Source organism: Rhynchophorus ferrugineus, unplaced genomic scaffold, assembly GCF_030347505.1.
Source record: "Rhynchophorus ferrugineus isolate W39M unplaced genomic scaffold, kcgeb_rfMv2 rfM2, whole genome shotgun sequence".
In the NCBI taxonomy this organism is placed as follows: Eukaryota; Metazoa; Arthropoda; class Insecta; order Coleoptera; family Curculionidae; genus Rhynchophorus; species Rhynchophorus ferrugineus.
This window is the reverse complement of record NW_027472581.1, coordinates 30,649,747-30,659,111: the sequence shown is the minus strand read 5'-3', so window position 1 is coordinate 30,659,111 and position 9,365 is coordinate 30,649,747. Positions and strand designations below refer to the sequence as shown.

At 32.9% G+C, this 9,365-nt stretch overlaps 1 long non-coding RNA gene across 1 annotated transcript in view; it reads right to left on the bottom strand.

The window, feature by feature from the left end:
* Positions 1–8,968: 8,968 nt before the first annotated feature.
* The window catches only part of LOC143190571 (uncharacterized), a 31,495-nt gene continuing 31,098 nt past the window's right edge, over positions 8,969–9,365 (bottom strand). The window contains exon 5 of the long non-coding RNA XR_013004280.1: positions 8,969–9,146. This is a non-coding gene — a long non-coding RNA (uncharacterized LOC143190571). The remainder of the gene's footprint in view (positions 9,147–9,365) is intronic.

Sequence of the window (9,365 nt, the reverse complement as noted above, 5' to 3'; positions counted from 1 at the left end):
GGTCCTAAATTTGTGTTTGTGAATATTCTAGGCAAGATTGTAAAATTTGACAAGGAAAATGATCCCGGTTACGCCAGTAACCAGGCTGAGTAAGACCGGATGTCTTCTGGGATGATTTCTAAAGCTCGTCACTCGCCAATCGGTAGGCTTAATGCTGAAGACCGTGGTTCGGCGCCCACGTTAAACTTTAGGCCTAGTCCAAATAAACCCATAGAACTTTAAAATATATAAATAAATAAATAAATAAATATATATATATATATATATATATATATATATATATATATTCAGTACAAATATATATTAAGTAAATATTTAATTTAGTATTTTCAGTCTCCATCTCATATTTACTAGAATTACTAACTCTATATCTAGAATTACTTAATAATGCTAATTTGGTTACAATTTATTAATTTTAGTTAAGAAATTCAATTTAACTGATTGTTTCTCCTTAGCAGCTTAATATTTATCAAGATTTAGTAGTATCAATATTTACCTGTCTAGCGAATTTTACTGCTAAGAACGAGCCCCGATTACTTGGTTCCTGTCCGAAATTAGTGATTAGAGACGTAATCTGTTCTTGACTAGGGATATTCGATATTCATCGATGGTGAATAAATATCGATATTTAGCTGAGAAACATCAATGTTTTGACATCAATATGATGTGATGACTTCAATATCATCGAAAAATCGATATTATACGAATAAAATATCGAAACGTCAATTATTCTTAATTTAGCAGAAGTTTCTGAGATTTTACGATACAGATATAGAAATAACTACTAGAAATATATGCGTTGAAAAATATGTATCCTGTAGTAAAGCTATACCACTTAGCAGATTATCTATTAACAAAAAATACTGGGAATGTTGATATTTTTATAATATCGATTATTTCTGTTTCTGACTAACTATCTATTACTTCGGCATTTTAAACCAGAGTATAACCCACAGAATAATAAAGAAGGGAATAATAAACAGTAATTTAAAATTTATTAAAAGAATCAAAACACTAAAACAACCGTTTTGTTACCTGTAGTTATAACTGCAACTAATGTTTTGAACAATTTTCCAAACGTTTAACAACCAGACGACTTTTATAGGCTGATTAGGATACATGTTCAAACATATCTAATAGCGCTGTATCCCTTTCTAACTAGAATAAAATGGAAAGGAAAATATTGTCTGATTTTAAAACGAATTTACAAACTGCAATAGGCAATACATTATACACATTGATGGCGTAATTTCACTGCTACTATGGATGGATTATAAATCACATATTAATATTTAGTTAACAGTTATTTAAGTTATACACAATAATCTGCCCCTAATCTGTTTCATTCGATGTCTTTTTCAGAATAGTTTCTCGGAGGAAAAACAAACAGGTCTGCCCAGAGAGTTACTTCAAAAATTAGACAATGAAAGGTACAAAGTTAACGATGAAGAGGAAGTTAGTTCTTGTGTCATATGCCTGGAATGTTACAAAAGGCTACAAAAACTAATCATTTTTCCATGCGGGCACCGTTTCCATAAAGCCTGCGGTGAGCGATGGCTCAAAGTAATGCCCTTTGAATTAGATACAATATTCCGTACAGATTGAACAAAAATTTTTATTTTCAGACCAATACGACCTGCCCGGTGTGCCGTGATGACGTTATCACACATATGATCCGTAATATTAGAGCCAAAATGTATAATTTCTGAATTATATTGTTGTTATTAGTTATTTATATTAATTGAACATAATAAAATATTTTTAAAAATCCGTAAACCGAAATCCTTATTCTCTATAAACAACCAAGACAAAAAACATACATACATATTCGCTATATTGTATGTAACAAGATTTTTTTAAATTAATCTCCTAGAATGTCAGCAATCTGCCCATGGGCAATAAGTATTATTATATGATTTCAGTTATGCAATATAACTATCCTGATATGTAGTAAATCACTTCAGTAAGTGATCTACTGTACAACTTATAATCTAAATCTTGTTCTAGATACTATTCTAACTTATTTTAAAGTAGGTCCTAACTTATTCTAAAAACTATTCTAGCTTATTCTAGAGATTATTAAATCTCACTCTATGTGCTATTAATTAGTTCGTATGGCAGTTTGCGTTTGAGCCCACGCACTCCACTATCATCGCGCACATTGAACTGTTTGGCGAGTGCATTGGGATGCACAAATTGTCTTTCTTCTCAATAACACTCCGAATCACACTCGATACAGGTTCTATGGGGATATCGCGCTGAATCAGTTTGTTGGACACGTAATATGGGGCATCGACGATGACTCGCAACACTTTATTCTCGAACCTCTGGAGGATATCTATGTTAGATTTGCTAGTAGTACCCCACAGTTCAATACCATAGGTCCAAATGGGCTTAAGTATTGACTTATACAGCAAATCCTTATTATCTAATGATAATTTAGATTTACGCCCTATCAGCCAATACGTATTATTATAGTTTTTTTAGTTTAATCCCAAGCTGTTTGCGTTTTGTAACCATATGCTTTACCATGTCAGAGGTCGATCGAAATGCATTCCCAGATATTTAACTTTGTCCGCTTGCGAAAGTTGTTGATTATTCAATTTTACTGAGAGACATGTTCCTCTAAAAGGGATAAATGTCACATGTATAGATATTGTCTCATTTGCTTTGATACGTCATATTTTCAACCACAATTCGACTTTGTTAAGATGAAGTTGGAGGTTTCTTGTGACTGATATTAGATCCTCGTGTGATGATAAAACCGCTGTATCGTCAGTATATCTTGCAACAATAGTGTTTCTTGAGGAGGGTAGGTCAGCTGTATACATAAGATATAAAAATGGGCCAAGAACTCTGCCCTGCGGAACACACGAATATATGGGCTGTAGCACCCTGTTTGACAATAAAATGTGTGTCTGTGAGGTACGATTTCAGCAATTAAATGTGCGTATGGGGCAAAAGCTTTTTCAATTTAACATGCAGTCAAGTGTGCCACACCTTGTCGAAGACCTGTGAAATATCGAGAAATGCAGCAGAGCAATATTGTTCAATTTTTTGTTAATTTGGTTGACTAATGTATGTATTTGTTCTGTTATTCCGTGTTTATTACGGAAGCCAAATTGATGGTCTAGAATAATATTTTCCTCCTCTGCGATTATTCGAAGGCTCTTAATGTATAATTTTTCGAATAGTTTATAGATCACAGGTAACAGCCTTATAGGACAATAAGAGGAGACGTCTACTGATTTTTTCCTAGGTTTAAGAATCATAATGATTTCAATCATTTTCCAAATGCTAGGAAAGTAATTAAGTCTTAGCATGCCATTAAATATGAAGGTTATTAATTTGATACACTTTCCTGATAGTTCTTTTAATATTCTTCCAGTTATTAGGTCAAAACCAGCAGCTTTTTTAGAATAGATTTCTTTATATATTGTTTGTTTTACTTGTTTAACAGTAAATTTCTCATGTGGCAGATCCATTTGAAATGGAGTGCTGAGAAAGTCAACTATGTTATTTTCTTCTGTTGCGGATAATTTCAGACGGGTACGCATTAAATACTGTCTTCAGATATTAAGAGTAAACTTCCGCTTTATCTTTATCATTCCTAGCCTAGGTATTGTTGTCAATTTTAATGGGTGGATTATGTTGTTGAGGTTTTTTAATTTTTTTTGTTACTTTCCAGAGAAAATATTCCGTTGCATCACTTGCCGTTAAGTTTTCTAAATAGTTTTGAATTCCTTGATTTTTTTCCTTATTTATTAGCTCTTTCAGCTCTTTTGTTGTCTTGTTGAATTTTCTCTTGTTTTCTTCTATTCTCGTTTGATTTCTCGCGGTTTTCTCTTTTCGGCAATTTTATATTCAATTATAGATGAAACATAATTAAACTTTTGATATGTCGCTCTATTAGGTGTTGCGTACCATGCGGCCTCTTGTATATTTTTTGTTATATCTTTTGGCGCTATTTCTGTATCTTTTTCTGTTTTGAGAGGTAAATTTAGAGCTTCACACTCTAATTTCTCTCTAATTAATGACCAATTGGTTTTGGTGTTATGCAAAAAGGTAGTTTTTTTTGTTGAGAATATTTGAGTTCACTGTTATAATAACTGGTAAGTGATCAGATGATAGATCGAAGCATGATTCAGCTTTACACGTTTTTATGTCAATATTTTTTGTAACACAACAGTCTGTGGTATCGGGAATTTTATTTCTATCTGACGGCCAATATGTTGGCTCACCAGTAGAGATATAATCCCCTCCGGCCATGAATTTATTACCCAGGGTGTTAAAGAAACCGTGATATTGTTCTGCCTTGTTGTTGTGTTTAGGTGGACAATAGATAGCACTCATTGTTAATGGCCAGTGTACTTCTTCAGTGGTTTCACTGGTGGCTTGTAAATATTCCTCACTGAATTTCTCTCTTTTGCAGTGTTTAATGTTTTCAAGAATAATTATAGATATTCCTCCATGTGCTTTATCATTTGGATGTTTTGGGTGATACAGTTTGTATTTCGAACCAGTCATTACCCATCGTTTCCTCTAATTTACTAATAGTACTTACAGGGTCAGTGGTGATTGGCTTTGTATGCGTGTTAGGTTGGGTCTGACTGTTGGTTACTGCATCTGCGTATGATATATGAGGGTGTTGTATTGATGCTTTAGGCGAATTAAATGGTATGGACTGTTTTGGTGGCTGTAAGTTTCTTTTTTCTCTCTGTGCTGGATAAAATTTTTGTTGCAACGCTTTATGGACTAGGCATCCCCTATAATTTGCAGGATGGTCACCGTCACAGTTGACGCATTTTGTCGCGTTGTTGTCGCATGCTCTCCTGCGCGTTTCACAGATCTATACAACTTGCGACAATATGTTTTGGTATGTCCATATGCTTGGTATCTGGCGTATTATGGGATGATGCGTTTTGTGTATGGTGGCTCGCATTTAATGACATTGTGGTCTAAGTAGTCCTGTAATCTCGTAAACGTGTTTATTATTTTCTCTTGGTTTAAAATCATTGATGTTTAATATTGTGTATATTTACAACTTCGTGGCCCTGTTCATCTATTACTGTTTTAATTGTATTTGAATCGGTGGCGTGATGTAGTCCTTTTATGGCAAAATTAAAAGTTTTTTCGGACTTTGGTCGAAAAGTATGTTACTGCGTGCTTCTATTGTCCAATTATCTTATTAAAACTCTGAAATGTTCACAGTCAAGCACTTGAATTTTCATTGTTTGAGATCCGATTGTTTTTATTGTTTAGTTATTACAGATTGTACTGAGCAAGTCATGCAGACGTTTAACAACACCTACCTTATATATTGTTATTGAAGGTGGTCTGGGAATCGCTTTTGGTTGGTTTTTTTTTGTTGTTTTGGTTTTCTTCCGTCTCTTCTGTCAGGACACTGGAACTGTTGTAACAGTGTTCTGTTCGTGCATTTGAGGCGTTTCAGTTATTGGCAGTTGATCGTTATTTCGAATAGCGAAAGATGTTGTGGATTAGCTATTATGTATTGAAATTTACCGTACAGATCACTTAATAGTTATTAAATGTTTAATTTACGTTTTTTTACGCGGATCATATTTTGCTCGTTCAATTTACCCTTCCGAAAATAAGAAAGCTAATAATAAGAAGCTCTACCTTCCAATTCCTGGAAGGTAGAGCCTTGCTTATAAAAAATTAATTTTAAATTTCACGTTCAATATTTCCCGGTTTAAATCACGTTCTCACCCTACAATTTTTGAGACTAAGTTTACACTTTTTATGACCGGCACTTTTATGACGCCAACAGTAACACATATGTTTGTTTGTTTTGCAAGTATAACAAGATGAGATTAAGTTTATTGAGGAAAGACAATACCCCCACTTATTAACTCCGTCAAAATTTTTGTTATACTGTGTCTACACTATTTTACTGACCTCTGTAATTCTCTACTGCTAGTGCATTAAATTTGAGGATACGGCACACGCCAACCGGAGAGCCGTTATTGGGCAAGAAAATTCCGCAAAAGAACAGCTAGTAAAACTGGATGTTAATTCCCGATTAAACCGTTAACACACGACTGGGCAACGTGGCACATATGAAGTGCATAATTTTTGGAGTATCAGTTTCTCTGTGAATTTAATTATTTCTGAAAAACCATGGAGCGTCTTAACCTATATTCCAGTTTTGTTAATCCTTGACAATAATTTTTAAAACTTTATCTTGAAAACCGTTATGGATTGGATAATTAAAATGCTGAAAAATTGTGCTTTATCACTCATAATACGAAGGTCACCATTTATATTTCGGGAATAGGAAAAAAACAGTTAAACTGCGAATATATTTTTATAGTTTTTCAAAGTACTCGCCACGATGATCGATATACTTTTGCATACGCTTAAACCAATTTTCAAAGCATGGAATGGAATAAATTCCGAATGAGGTATCTTCAAAATATGATTTTTGAACGCTTCAGTAACTTCTTCGGGCGATGAAAATCGTTGACCACGCAGTTTATTCTTCACGGATGGCAAATCAGTGCTGTACGATGGATGACCCATCAATTCGATGTTTTGAGTGCTCAAATAGTCTCTTGTTTGAGCCGATATGTAAGAGCTTGCATTGACATTATGAAGGAACAATCCGGCGTCTCTTCTTTGTTTTTCTTATTTCACCGAAGACTTCTGGCAAACAAATGGTTGTGTACTAATCAGAATTTACTGTTCTACGATCCTCTAGAGGCACTGTTCCAGTAAGACCAGTTCTCCCGAAGAGACAGGCCACGATTTTCTTTGAAGTGCTTCGTGCGCGAACAACTTTTGTTCGATTTGGTTCGTCTTGGAACACACATACAGTCGACTGCTGCTTACTTTCGGGCTTTGTGTGGGATCCACGCGAACATAACTTTCGCACAGCTAAGTGTTCATGTAATATCGCATATATGCTGGTGGAACTCGTCGGACAGCGAACTATGACCACGATTGAATTAACAAAACCAGCGATACACGGTGGTTTTTGATGGAGCTTCATCGCCAAAAGTCAAATTAAGTTGACTGATGCACTCTTGTTGTGATAATCCACGTCGAAAATCGTAAAAAATCATCGCACGAAAATGTTCACGATTCAGTTCCATTTTTGCCGAGACGAAACTTTCAACAAAATATAAAATATATAAATATACTATAAAATAAATATATAGATATATAAAATATATCGTCAAAATTGTCAAACTTTACGATGGAACCGTCAGATGGACTCACATGACAATAATCTTGCCAATTCCTGAAATATAAATAGTGACCCTAGTAACTGATACATTCATTACGATACGATTATTATGGCAAAATATAGGGATTAAATAAAAAAGAGATAGCTTAGAGACCTACAAAAAGTATAATAAAGGAACAGATAATGATATGAAGAAAATGCATTGATGAATTTTGAATGATTTATGAAATATACCAACTGAAGGATGTATATTTCCGACACCATGTACTCTAATAGACCCAAAAAAATTCTCCAATATGTATTGGTTGGTGCCTTAAACAGATGTATTAAGTTGGAAACTCGAACAAAATAGATTTATTTAAGAAAATAAATCCGCTTAAAATAACAATTGCATTTTTATATATATATTTTTCTAATGATCTAAATCAATCTTAATTAACTATTACCTTCTATTGCCCTTTGTTCTAACTGTTTAAATCACACATTGCAAAACATTTCCCCAAGGTCGCTTATACAGTCGAATTTCAATTTTTTTATGTTCAACCGCTGAAATAAGCTCTGGGGAAATGTGTCGGCCGATCCAATCATGGGGGGAGCTGAAAACGCAACATTTGATCGGTTAATTTCTATTGGTCATATAAAAACTTACAGAGAAAATATTTTGCTTTGATTGGTCCTTCATTTCACGTGACTTGCCTGCTACCATGCGACTATCCTATGACGCCACTTTTATTTGTTAATATTATTTAAATGAAAACTACATTTTATTATTAAAATAAAATTCGTTTTATTTTTATCCCAGGGGTATCCCAAAAGTCATCCGGTCTTACCCAACCTGGTTACTGGTGTGACTGGGATCATTTTCCTTATTACAATAATGTTTGAAATTTTATCTTGAAAATCGTTATGGATTGGACAATTAAAATGATGACATTATAAAATGCCTCTGGTGATAAATGTAGCATTAAAAAGGGAATGTAAGTTATTTAGAGCCTGGTTTATATTAGTTTCGTTCCCTTAAACAAATTTAATAAGTTGTACAGTCAGCCAAAGATTTCTTTAAGGAAATAGATCTCCTTAAAGTAACAATTAAATTTTAAATTGATGGCACTATAAAAAATATTTTATAATTACTTAAATCCATCTCTATTACCTTTTACACATAAAATAACACAAATATCGAACAACCGGGTAAACTATTCAAATTAATATTTTCACCACTATAACTCATTAGATTATGTAATGTCCAAAACGTCAAAGCAATATTAACAGATATATTTTCAGAAATGTAAATTTTACCACTTCATTGTATGATACGTAACGAACTTCACAATAAAAACTTATAAATATTATATTAAGATGAATGATAAGATGCATAATATATTTTTAGGCTACAGAAGTTATTAAAATTATAATACAGAAATATTTATAATTTGTTTTCAATATACAAAAACAACATGATAGATCCCACTAAACTAAAGACACTAAAGGAATTTGGAATATAGCAAAGCTTTGGTATTATTTTGTACCATTTTATGTTTATTAGTAATCGCCCTGTGGTCAAAATTCGACCACAATGTATTAAATTAATAATTAGTCTCTCAAAATAGAGTAAAAGGACTAATTAAAAATCTATGGGTGACAGTATTTTCAATATAAGATGAAAAATGTATTTGATACTAATAAATAATAAATGTCTGTATATTAAAACAAATTAAAATGTATGCAAACTATCTCAAGAACTAACTCTCACTAACATTTTTGAATGGCATTTAATTACATCTAATTTCTATTAACTTCAATAATCAACAAAGTAATTAATAAGTGTAAGTTACTACGCTACTGAACATAATAACAAAGTATAATAAGTAAGATTATCTTCACAACTGTAACATATTCAGAGCATCATATAATAGGTCAATTGAAAAGTCCCGACCTGACACATAAAATTTCTTCCTGAATATAAGCTTTAACCATGTCAATTTTACGCCTTCAGGTGCTCCCATTTTCCTCAAAAATAGAGGCAAGGTTTTCGTTAAACCGATTAATATATAGATTGAACAACATATGATAATATTTATATTTTTAAATATTGTCATTGTCAAATTTACTCCCAATAATCTAGTTATATTAATGAAATGTCATTTACATTCCT